We start from the raw sequence: 12,512 nt of genomic DNA, 5'->3' as shown, positions 1-12,512 counted from the left end.
TTTTAAAATAGTGCAAAAAAAAAAAAAGAAACAATGACAACATTAAAAAAATCCAATAAAAAAGCATTCCACTTAATTATTTTAACACAATACTTAAAAAACTTAGGTAAGTTATGTAAGTTCAGTTTTCCTTTATTAATCTAATCTTTATTCTAAATTTGATGAATTTGAATTGACTACAGAATTTAGAAAATAGAGCTTGCCATCCCTTTACCAGAATCACTGTATTTAAATAGAAGCTGCAGCTACAGTAAATAATAGGGAAGTGTGCAAAATTCTAGGAAAATATACCAAATATTTACAAAATGAAAAGGGAAAGTATTTTCAAATTCAGTAAACTACTCTGGCGTTAAAATGAGAATGATCTTAGTGAAGGTTTTCATAGAGGAAAAAAGGCAGAGCCTTTCCACTGTGAAACCCCCATTACACTTTAATTTGCTTTATTTGTAAAACAATGGTATAGAGTTCTTTTTAAGTTGGTTAGGGATATTGTCATATCAAAAGAATAAAGGTAATCTCTGTTTGCCCTGAGAACCTCAGAAGTTCACCCGCAGGTCAGCCTTGGCCAACATCCTACTTCAAAGAGCTGCAGTGAGAAAAAAAATACAAAATATCACATCATCTAGACTGATACAAATAATATTTGGCCAATAATTCTAGATGTAATATTTGTTCTTTACAATTTTAAAATATGAAGATACAACCTCAACGGGAAGAAAAGCAAATAGGAGACATGAAGGATATAGACTACATTAGAAAATATGAGACAAGACAGAAAGTAGGTGACAAAAAATTACCTTTTCTATGGATTAGGCATCCCCTTAAGGAAGGAAGAGGAATGGTTCACTAAGGAGCAGTGATTTTTATAACTTAAGATCACTGTACTAATGCCAATTAAATTCATAACGTTTTCTTGCTTGTGTAAAATTAATTTATAACATGATATACTTATATTCTGAAATGACCATAGGCCTTTAACTAGAACCTCAACCTAATAGATCCATATAGGTCTTTTCACTAGATAAACTATTACAGATTGACATACCGAAATGCATAGCTCTCTTACAGCCAGTAATAGACTTACTGGTAAATATAGTACAAGAGCCAGAGAGTACCCTCTGTGGTTACCATATCAACATGAACTAACCAAATACATATCACTGCTTTGAAAGAAATCCACTTTTTGCCTCCTACGAATTTGTCTCTGTAACAAAATCCTCAGTGAACATGTACCACATGTTTCTTTTCCATCACGTACTGGATTTTATTTATCATAGTATTATCACCTAGTATCACAGGTAGGTTAAAATTTACATTAGAAGTTAGTAAGGCCAAGCAAAGATCTGCCTATCACTGATTCCCACCTCAGGTGATCCTGTTCAGTGTTTCAGGACGGTGGTAAATTAGCTGTCACTGAACACATGCAGATTGTAGTTAAGATGATCACTGGAAGCAATCTTTTCATAATCTATTGTTAATGAAATAAATAACCTTAAAAGCATCAGAAAATTCAACCACAGTCATGTGTGTATATTGAAATTCTTACCATTATTTTAATTTTGACAGGAGAAGTTACGTGAATACATCATGCACAGAGATGCTTCCTCCAAGTAGATTTAAAATTTAGAATAAGAAATTTCCACAGTCTCTTGCAATACTTTTAGCAGTACTTGCCTTTTTGAATTGTTCTGTCATATGTTAGGGAAAGAAACTAAGAGCTATATCATGTAAACATCATAAAACGTTGAGAGGAATTTTTAATATTTGTTTATTATTTTCCATTAATTATTTGTTTCAATATCTTATTTTCAAAAGGAGTGAAGCATGACAGAGAGTACAGAACTGGAGACTGGGGACAGAAACAGGCCAGGGCTCTACCTTCACTTCCTGTGTGTTTCCCTCCCTGATTCTCTATGTCAGAGGCTCTCTTCTCCAGGCAGGCTTTACCACACTGCTGTTTCACAACTTAACTTCACCAAAACACTATCAGCTGGGTATTAGACTGCAAACATCTTACAGATGACACAGAGGGTATATTACAGCTAAAACACAGCATTCCATTCTTGGATGCTATTGGTTCATAGCTATTCCATACTGTGAAATATGTTCAGATAAGAAACATTAAATTCCAGCTTTTTCTGCCAAACACTCCAATGCTGATGTGTAAGACAAGGAATTCAAATCTTTTACACAAAATACCTCGTAAGACTTTTATGCAAATATCTCAAACCCTACACATACTTCTACTCCATAAATACTTAGTTTTCACAGAGTCTGCATTCTGTGCATTTTTTACAACTTAATGGCCTGAGTGGTCAAGCTTCCTTATGTGTTCTTTCATTGTGACAGTTTAATACTTGTCAGGTGTGAAGGAGTCTGAGGTCAGACCTCGGTCAATGGGGAGTACAGACAGGTACCACCTGCATGAGAATACAAACAAGTGCACGTTGTTTGCGTGTTCTTCTGTGTAGCATAGAATTTATTCCTTGTTTCTTAGGAGTTCAAATATCCGCATAATCTTACACTTCTAACATTGTTCAAAAGTGTGAAGTCTTCGTTGACTCAATGTAATACATCCGCCGGGAATGTCTGTTTCTTTGAAAAATCATTCTAATATATAAAAAGGCAGCAGTAAACATCGCCATTCTCTGTAGAAAGACAGGATCTAAACTAGGATTAAAACTTTGAGGACAAATAGGAAATCCTCTCTAGTCTCCCTGTTTGCGAACAGGGGTCAGAATGGCATGATTGGATCTGTAACAGCCTCAGAACAGACACACATTCTCCATTCTGCTGCTTATAGTACAAACATTTAGCATCTCTTATGGGACCATCTCACTCAACACCAACAGCTTTTTTCAGTGATCATCACATAGTTTCTGCCTCTCTAAGATCTCATATTTTTCAGTATACATTGGACTTCGCCTTCACTGCTTTAGGTACAGCCCACTATTTGATTCCATGTGAGAGACACCCGCAACAAGTTGCTTAACATCACATTCAGGCAGAAACTTCAACAGTTCCCTTACTCTTACATCCTACAGGCCTACAAAGGCAGTGGCGCACGGAAGATGCCAAGTTCTACCGTCAACGCACGAGGTAGCCAGTTTTCCTCAACATAGATTGCAGCAGCCTCCAAGAACATATATGGGTGAGCAAGAGGAAACATTTTTTGCCCAGTAACTCTGCTTAAAGAGGACACTCCAAAATTCTGGTACTACAAATATGCTCTTTAAACGCATTTGCATGTGGAGCCTTTGTTGGGTGAGCGCCTATTCTCCTGACACCATTTTGTTTTCCCAGTGCAGAGTCCTGGGTTTCTCTTTGGTTGTACTGAATTTATTATTATTTACAGACTGTTTCCCTCCCCTCCGCCCAACGCCCCTGCCATTGCCCACATGTGCACCCCCCCCCATTCCTCCCCATTACTCCTCCTCCATTGCTATTTAGAAAAGGGCAGACCTCCCATGGATATCAACAATCACACTCATTCTCTCTCTCTCTCTCTCTCTCTCTCTCTCTCGCTTTTTAAAAACTAATTCATCTGTTTATTTGCTTTATATCTCAATACCAGCCTCCCTCTTCTCCCAGTCTCCCCCTCACACAGCTTCTCCCCCACCCTCACTTCCTTCATTTCTGTCACTTTAAACTGACAGATCTGCAAAATATTCCAGACTTGCCCAGCCTCACTGGCACGGCCCTTCATTTCTACGTTTAGATTTCTAGAGCTTCTCTGGCATATGAATTGTTAGACTAGTATTCAAATTTTCTCAACCAATCCGTTTGAAAGTCATAGGCACAACAGGTTTAACACAAAGTCCGCACGCTATGGTATCCACTTTCTTTGTCGGTATTTCCTCTCTTGTATTTGTTTCTTTTCTTTTCTTTTTTTTTTTTTTGCATTTTTTTTCCATTTTTATTAGGTATTTACCTCATTTACATTTCCAATGCTATACCAAAAGTCCCCCATACCCACCCACCCCCACTCCTCTACCCACCCACTCCCCCTTTTTGGCCCTGGCGTTCCCCTGTACTGGGGCATATAAAGTTTGCGTGTCCAATGGGCCTTTCTTTCCAGTGATGGCCGACTAGGCCATCTTTTGATACATATGCAGCTAGAGTCAAGAGCTCCGGGGTACTGGTTAGTTCATAATGTTGTTCCACCTTTAGGGTTGCAGATCCCTTTAGTTCCTTGGGTACTTTCTCTAGCTCCTCCATTGGGAGCCCTGTGATCCATCCATTAGCTGACTATGAGCATCCACTTCTGTGTTTGCTAGGCCCCGGCATAGTCTCACAAGAGACAGCTACATCTGGGTCCTTTCGATAAAATCTTGCTAGTATATGCAATGGTGTCACCGTTTGGATGCTGATTATGGGGTGGATCCCTGGATATGGCAGTCTCTACATGGTCCATCCTTTCATCTCAGATCCAAACTTTGTCTTTGTAACTCCTTCCATGGGTGTTTTGTTCCCAATTCTAAGGAGGGGCATACCGAATGGCAGAGAAGCACCTGAAAAAAATGTTCAACATCCTTAATCATCAGGGAAATGCAAATCAAAACAACCCTGAGATTCCACCTCACACCAGTCAGAATGGCTAAGATCAAAAATTCAGGTGACAGCAGATGCTGGCAAGGATGTGGAGAAAGAGGAACACTCCTCCATTGTTGGTGGGATTGCAGGCTTGTACAACCACTCTGGAAATCAGTCTGGCGGTTCCTCAGAAAATTGGACATAGTACTACCGGAGGATCCAGCAATACCTCTCCTGGGCATATATCCAGAAGATGCCCCAACTGGTAAGAAGGACACATGCTCCACTATGTTCATAGCAGCCTTATTTATAATAGCCAGAAGCTGGAAAGAACCCAGATGCCCCTCAACAGAGGAATGGATACAGAAAATGTGGTACATCTACACAATGGAGTACTACTCAGCTATTAAAAAGAATGAATTTATGAAATTCCTATGCAAATGGATGGACCTGGAGGGCATCATCCTGAGTGAGGTAACACATTCACAAAGGAACTCACAAAATATGTACTCACTGATAAGTGGATATTAGCCCAAAACCTAGGATACCCAAGATATAAGATACAATTTGCTAAACACATGAAACTCAAGAAGAATGAAGACTGAAGTGTGGACACTATGCCCCTCCTTAGAATTGTATTTGTTTCTATTTCGTTTGTCTTGCTTTGGGTTTAGAGACGCAAACTCTGCAGTTTGGGATGGCACATCATGTTGTCTAACCTCTTCCAACAATGTTAGCAAGTCTCTTAACTCACCCTCCGTGTGTGCTTGTGTGTGTGTGTGTGTCTCATATGATGCTCAGAAGACATGTATGAGAGTTGGTTCTATCTCTCTTCGATATGAGCCTGGAGGTGACCTCATCGGTGCAGGATTGACCGCAGCCTGTTTCACAGAGGAATCGTCTTGCTAGCCTAAAAGAGATGATTTACTTAAAAAAAAAAATACCCTTTGAGTGTTTATTCTCCAAGTCAAAGTAAATTTTCATACACACATTTTTGTAAAACTGACATTTGAGAAATTTAAACACTTTGCTATTTAAAGGTTTAACACGGTGTTTCATAAACAATAGTGGATATAATAAATGAAAGCAAAAGAGAAAAGAAAGTGAAAATGAGGGAAGGGAAGAAGATGGGGAGAGGCAGGAAGGAAGGCAACTGGTTAAAGTCTGAGATAGGTATAACTTTCTCCAAGAAAAATGTCAATCAAATAATAATGTCTTAAAAGTTGATAACAATATCTGTCATATGCTATTCATGACACAGAACTTATCATTACCTCTAACACCTCCTAAAATAAAATGTATGCAAATTTTTACTTCATGTAAATATATTAATCTGCCATGTTATTCCTGGAATTTTTTCAGTCTGAAACTTTAATTTTAGAATATAAATGTTTCTCAATTTTCAAGATTATTTTTATATCAGATTCTTCCTAATTTCTCTGGAAATTTATGAAATGTAATTTTCAAAAGAAAACTTGTAAGCATCTAACTTGTATTATGACTTATATCTTTATATCTTACACTGTATACTGTACATTGCATGCATTGTATATCTTACATTATTAACTTCGCACTATATAAAGGGAGAAAATAGAAAATTATATGGTAGAATATTCTTTGGAAACTGGCTTTGAGCAGGCACGATTGAGATAGAAAATGAGATTCAGATGCTGGCAAGAGTACCTATGCTTTCAGAAGTGTGGAAGTCTATAAAATATCAGTGGTTTTGTAACATTAAACTAAGGATAAATTTGTTGCAATCTCAGACTTTTGGGTAATTTCATAAAACATCCCTTTCTAGTATAAAACAATTGTTGAGCCAAATGTGGTGCATGTTGTAATCTTTTAAAAACATTTCTAAAAATTTCCTAAAACTATGATTTTTAAATATATTTGTGTCAAATTTAATCTTAAATCAGTATGAAGGTAAATGCAGTACTGGGTTAATACAAATATAAGAAAATTAATGCGTGTTTTAACCTGATTTTTCTATGGAAGCCTTATTTTAAAAATCCCTCAGGCTCATTTCAATTCCAATTGCCTTTTCTCTGTAACTTAGGAACATCTGTCAGTAGGGGTTCCCCAGGGAAGATATGCAACTTCCCAAAGCCTGAATCACACACCTATGAAACAGTTGGATGCAGGTGGCAGTGTCTTCCAAAGTGGGATTAAATTGCATTGGTGGTAGCAAGCTGTTTCCCTGCCTCTATTCCCTCAAAACAGACTTGCTCATTCAAATTTGCATTAGCCTTCCTCAAAGAGTGTCTTGCCAGCTTTGTGGTGTCTTTTCATGCAGAATCCACAGGCCGCCAGCAGCTGTCCCAAATTCTGTTGGTTTTTTTGTCTTAGACAAGATATTTAAGGTTATGTGAGAATTGGCATATATAGTTATGGAATACATATAGAGTAAACATTTGTAATTACTCTTAGTCTGTATACTTATGGTACCTTCAAAAATGGCTCATCATCTACCATTTATCTATAAAATTACTAAGACCCTGAATATAAATGTTACACGTGGCTTTTTTATATTTTTTAATTTATTTTTTTGTACAATATATTCTGATCAAATATTTAACAAAATTTCCCCCACCCTCACAAATGTACCTTTCACAGACTGGAGTTTAGTACACCAGCATATAAGTATGTTGAGTATTAACTGTCTTCATTTCTAATACCATGGTCTTCATTCTGAAGTCACAGTATTTTAAATTGTTTCCTTCCAGCTTATTGCAGTATAGTATATATTCATGCTATACAATGTGTTGTTATTTTAGATACGACATGAAATGAGCAAAACAGGTCAATAACTTTCTTAGGAATGGATTTTTGTAAAAATCTAACATAAGATTCCATAGCTCTGTATTAGCTCTGCATGACACATCATTTGGCAAAACTTCTAACAAGAACAAAGATACTTGATTCATACATAAATATAAATTCTAATTAAGACAGACTAAAGCAAGATGGCTTAATTATAGACTTTAGGAATTGTTTGGCGAAAGGATGAAACAGGAATAGTTTTAAGCCATATTTTCCTAAACCTACAACATTTCTTTCTTTCATTCTAGAGTACAATCATTTTATATAATTATAATTAAAGAACAAGTCCTAGATAGAGAATTATTAATAATGTTATACATATTAATCATTTTCATTAGAAAATATATTTAAAGATATATTTATATTTCTTTGATATTTTAATGTGAATATAAGCAAATTATAAGATAGTTGCTAGTTTTGATATTTTTTCTGAATGTATAGAAAATACTATATCTAATTTAGAAGACAATTGAAACAATTTTATTTGTGAAACCTACACTATATTTTATTTATATACTTTTATATTTTGTAAAAATTACCAGAGAAAAGATGAATTGTAATTTCTGTTACATGTTTCTCTGTTTTTGCTTGAAACACTTATTATTTTCTTTGTAAATATTTTAAAAATTTAACTGCATTTTAAACTCAGTATGTGATATTAAATCATGAAAAAAGAAGTATTTCTGTTTACTAAACAGAGAATAATAATTGGAAAAATGATATGTGTTGAAAAGTATCTTAACAAGTAAGCTCTGATAATTATAGTAATTAGATTCTAATGACATAATATGTATACATAGGATATGTATTGTTGAAAAGATTCATAGATTCTTTGTTCTAACATGAATTAATTGCATAAATATAATTTCCCATAAAATTCTGTAGATGGTGAAAAGTGCTAGGATGTGTGAGGAAGAGGAAGTAAATATGAACAAAACGCACTGTATGGAAGTAACAAGGTACCAAATGTAATGAGTAGAAATGATATGAGAATAATTTAGGTCAAATAAGATGATATATAGCACGTGGAAAGCCATTTTGCCAGAAACTAATTCTTGGTAAGTATTTAATATTAATTTTTTTATATTTTTAAATTGTATAATTTAAACAATAAAGAAAAACTTATTTCAATTTTTATTTTTTGTGCCCTTAATATTCTTTCTTTTCTTCTCTGTCTCTCTCTCTCTCTCTCTCTCTCTCTCTCTCTCTCTCTGTCTCTCTCTCTCTCTCTGTCTGTCTCTGTCACTCTGTCTCTTTGTCTCTCTCACTCTTTTCATGATAGTTAAGATACAATCCTCCTCGGTAAAACATTTCTTTCAAAAATGATTCAGGATGTACAATTTTAAGTCTCCGCCCCCCCCCCTCCATAATATTGAAACCATTGAGACTAAAAGAAACATTCCACTAAAAAAACTAGAACTTCTGAGTGAGGTAACTCAAGACATGCATGGTATGTACTCATTAATAAAAAAGTACAGAATGCCCAGTATACAATCCACAGGACTCAAGAAGGCTAACAAGCGCAAGGACCCCAGTAAGGATGTCTCTACCCCACTTGGGAGGGTGAAGAATGCAATCACAGGAGGGAGGGACTTGGGAGAGAAAGTGGAAAGGGAAGGGATGAGCGGGACAAGATCAGGTATTGGAGGAAAAGGGGTGGAGGGTGGGGTGGGGTGACAGGACTGAAGCCCTGAGGGCCAGCAGAAAGAATGGAAACAGGCAACCTCAGGAGGTAGGAGGTAGGGGGAGCCTCTAGAATGTGCCAGAGACTTGGGAGGTGAGAGATGCTCAGGACTCAAAGAGAGGGACCTTAGATAAAATGCCCTACAGTGGGGAGAGGAACTTGTAGAGTCCACCTCCAGTTGAAGGAAGAATTATAGCAAAACAAACACTCCATAAAGCTTTAGAGTACTAAATAAAAAAAAAGCCACCTAACATAACAAGCCTGTAAATTAACACATTTCAAAATACTTTTCAAAAATGTTATAGACAGTCAGAATTTTGTGTCTTTAAAAGACCAAGGAAAATGTCAACGCTCTCTTTTATAGCATTGACTGTTCCATGGTACCAGCACACTTATGAATTATTTCTATCCACAAGGACCAAGGTGTCCTTTTTTTGTTGTCTATCTCCTGGGTAAAAACTGCAAAGGAATACTCTGAAGGACAAAATAATTGCAGTGAACAGTTCATTTTAAATCATCAATAGTAACTTTAAAATGTTTTTATATTTAAAAACTATGCTTACCTGGAAAAGAACTTGTCACAATGTCTTGTTAAGTGCATGTACTCTTTTCTAGTCGAACCAATAGTTGAATAAATGATCCTGTTTGCCTACAACCTTCACATTTGTAGTTCTCAGGGTTTTCTGTTTGCTTGTTTTCAATTTAATTTAAAATATTCCTTGAAAATTTTATATGTGAAAACTGTATTTACATCATTTTCACACTCCTTTCTACCTCAAAATTCTCAAGATCCTCTACCACTCCTTCAAAAATTCAGCAACTCTCCTTTAATTTTTACTGAAATATAATAAAAATACGCCATTCAAAATTCTCACAGAACTAGTAAAATGAAAGCAGTCATTAAAACATATTGAATTAAAACAATAATATTAATAAAAATTAATTTTTCTGGTATGAAGACTATATTAATAATCATATATATTTTTATATATTTATGTTTCTATAAATACAAAGTTCTATGTCTACCTAGTACTGTGCATATGTATGTGTTTTTAGGTGTAATCAATAAATATTGGATAACCCAAGTGGGTAGATTGTCCCTGGAAAAGGAGTATTTTCTTTTTCTTAGTATCCAATATTTATCTGTAATTTTAATACATAGTGGTGAGAATGGGTACATATGTCAGTCAGTAAAACACATAAGTATGTGAATTCCAAATTCAGACCCACGTAAAAAAGCCAGATTAATAACACATGGTTGTAAATCTAAGGATGAAGAGGAAAAGACAGGAAGAGCCCTTGTGATCACCTGCCAGGAAAACCGAGATTATTTGACAAGAATAAAGAGAAACCTGTGTCAAAAATAAATCAAAGTCAATTGGACAGGAGGTTGTCCTCTGAACTCTATACTCACCTGAACTTATGCATATGTGCGTACGTGTGCACACATACACACACACACACACACACACACACACACACACAGTGCCTGGTTCCTTGATCTCGATATTTAACCAGAAAAAGTGCAAATGATCAAGATGTTACCTCTTTCATTTAGAAACTGATGCAGGATTTTAGAGATAATATCAGAAAGGTGTATGTGTGTCTGAAAATGTAAAACTGATTTACTGAACTGATGCTTGTGAGGATCCAAAAATACAAGTTTTATATTTACCATATAATCCACTGTGAATTGTACTATAAGTCAAGTCATTCTAGTGGAAAACAGATTAGGCCTCCAAATAAATCTCACTGCTCAACGTTTGTATTATAAGATTCTTATGGAAATGAACATAGTGGTAATACAATTAAAGTCTTAAGTTTAATTTCCAGTTACTTTTACATTGTTCAACATCAATAGACAGACCATACTCTTGACCACAAGACAGCACATATTCATACATACTTCGGTAGAAACTAGATTTTGAAACAATCTTTTGGCAGCATATCCATTCTGGTAAGTCTACTGACAGAAAGCGGACTTTTTGCTTCAAAAAGGTATTATATTAGAAATAGATACTTGAGCCGGATAATTGTGATGGATACCTTCATCCCAGCAAATGGGAAGCAGAGGCAGGCGGATTTCTGAGTTCGAGGCCAGCTTGATCTACAGAGTGAGTTCCAGGACAGTTAGAGCTACACAGAGAAACCCTGTCTTGATAAACAAACAAACAAACAAAAAAAGGAAAGAAAGAAAGACAGACTTGTATGGTATAATACAGAGCAAACACTATAATCCTGATCAGTACTAGCAACATCATCCAGGGAGGATAGAGTTAAGTTCTTTGGCTCTGCTGAAGAGATTCTTTGGGAACATGAAGAAATTCTTCAGTTTCTAAGACACTTAAAAATAGAATGACCATAATAATAGCTCTCTTTGAGTTGATTCCTTATTAATAGCCTCAATTTTATAGTACGTTTAAAATACATTGATTGTTATTTGGCATTGGGCAAAGACTCAAAAATTATTAACTAAATGAGTATTTATACTCCAAAGTAGTGCAAATGTTTTCCAATTTGCATGTATTCTTAAAAAAATGATGCTATTCCTAAATTAGGAGAGGCAGGGAATTTAATACTTCCATTATTACTATATTAATATAATTTTATTTATTTTCTTAGATATAATTTTGCCATATGGATAAGGGTGTATTTGAGGTCACCTTGGAGCCTCAGATGTCTTTGAACCTATACAACTACTGTTGGTTCTCCTGAATGATGGAATTACAGATATGATACCAATTATAATAGTCAGTTTTATTCACTCATAGATTCTACTAAGAAAAAAATTTATTGGAAAAAGGTAAATTTACGGAGCTTGTGGGGTCAAACGTGCATTCATATGGATTTGCTTTTTCTGAATAGAAGATTATTTGAAGAAGACAATGTGAAAGTGAGATTAAAATAAAAGATAGTACGCTGTTAATTAAGATGGTAATAAATAAATTGATTACTCTCTTCCCAGGTTTTCAGCATCTAATACTTGGGAGTGAGTTATATAAGTTATACTAAGAGAGTAGGATCCTCAGCAATAGATGGAGACACAGGAAAAGTCAGATTGCTTCTAAGAACTCTCAGTGTCGTCCTGCAACTTCAAACCCAAAATGGTGTTTGAACATAAAGTGAAATTTAAGATGTCATAGAAGACATACAGTAAGGAATAATGAACCAATAATTACACAAAGGCCATGAATCCTGATGTTATAAAAAATGTTGATCCATATATTCCATCTGAGATAGAAAATGATGTTTGGAAATATTCTGAGGGTTGAAGTACAGTGAAAAAAAATCCTAGCAAACATTATAGTAATTAGTAATGCTTGGTTTATATGGTTTCGTTATCCTTCTTTGAAGCTGTGGTGGGCTCATGTGATTGAGACACCTGATGCTGGAAGTACTGACTACTAAGCACTGGAACTCCTAGTGGAATAAGTGCTGTAAATCCTATGGGCGGTCAGCAGCTTCCAAGGTC

General features: G+C 35.5%; 1 long non-coding RNA gene across 1 annotated transcript; it reads right to left on the bottom strand.

Annotated features, from left to right (window-relative positions):
• Positions 1 to 1,805: 1,805 nt before the first annotated feature.
• On the bottom strand, positions 1,806 to 9,081 carry Gm52150. Its single transcript, XR_003951228.1, has 2 exons — positions 5,288 to 9,081; positions 1,806 to 4,511 (listed from the first exon to the last, which is right to left on the bottom strand). It is a non-coding gene; the product is annotated as a predicted gene, 52150 (long non-coding RNA).
• Positions 9,082 to 12,512: the final 3,431 nt, after the last annotated feature.

The sequence above is a fragment of the Mus musculus genome, chromosome 14 (genome assembly GCF_000001635.26).
Source record: "Mus musculus strain C57BL/6J chromosome 14, GRCm38.p6 C57BL/6J".
Taxonomy (NCBI): domain Eukaryota; kingdom Metazoa; phylum Chordata; class Mammalia; order Rodentia; family Muridae; genus Mus; species Mus musculus.
The sequence above is the reverse complement of the archived record's forward strand: the minus strand, read 5'-3'. Positions and strand labels throughout refer to the sequence as shown.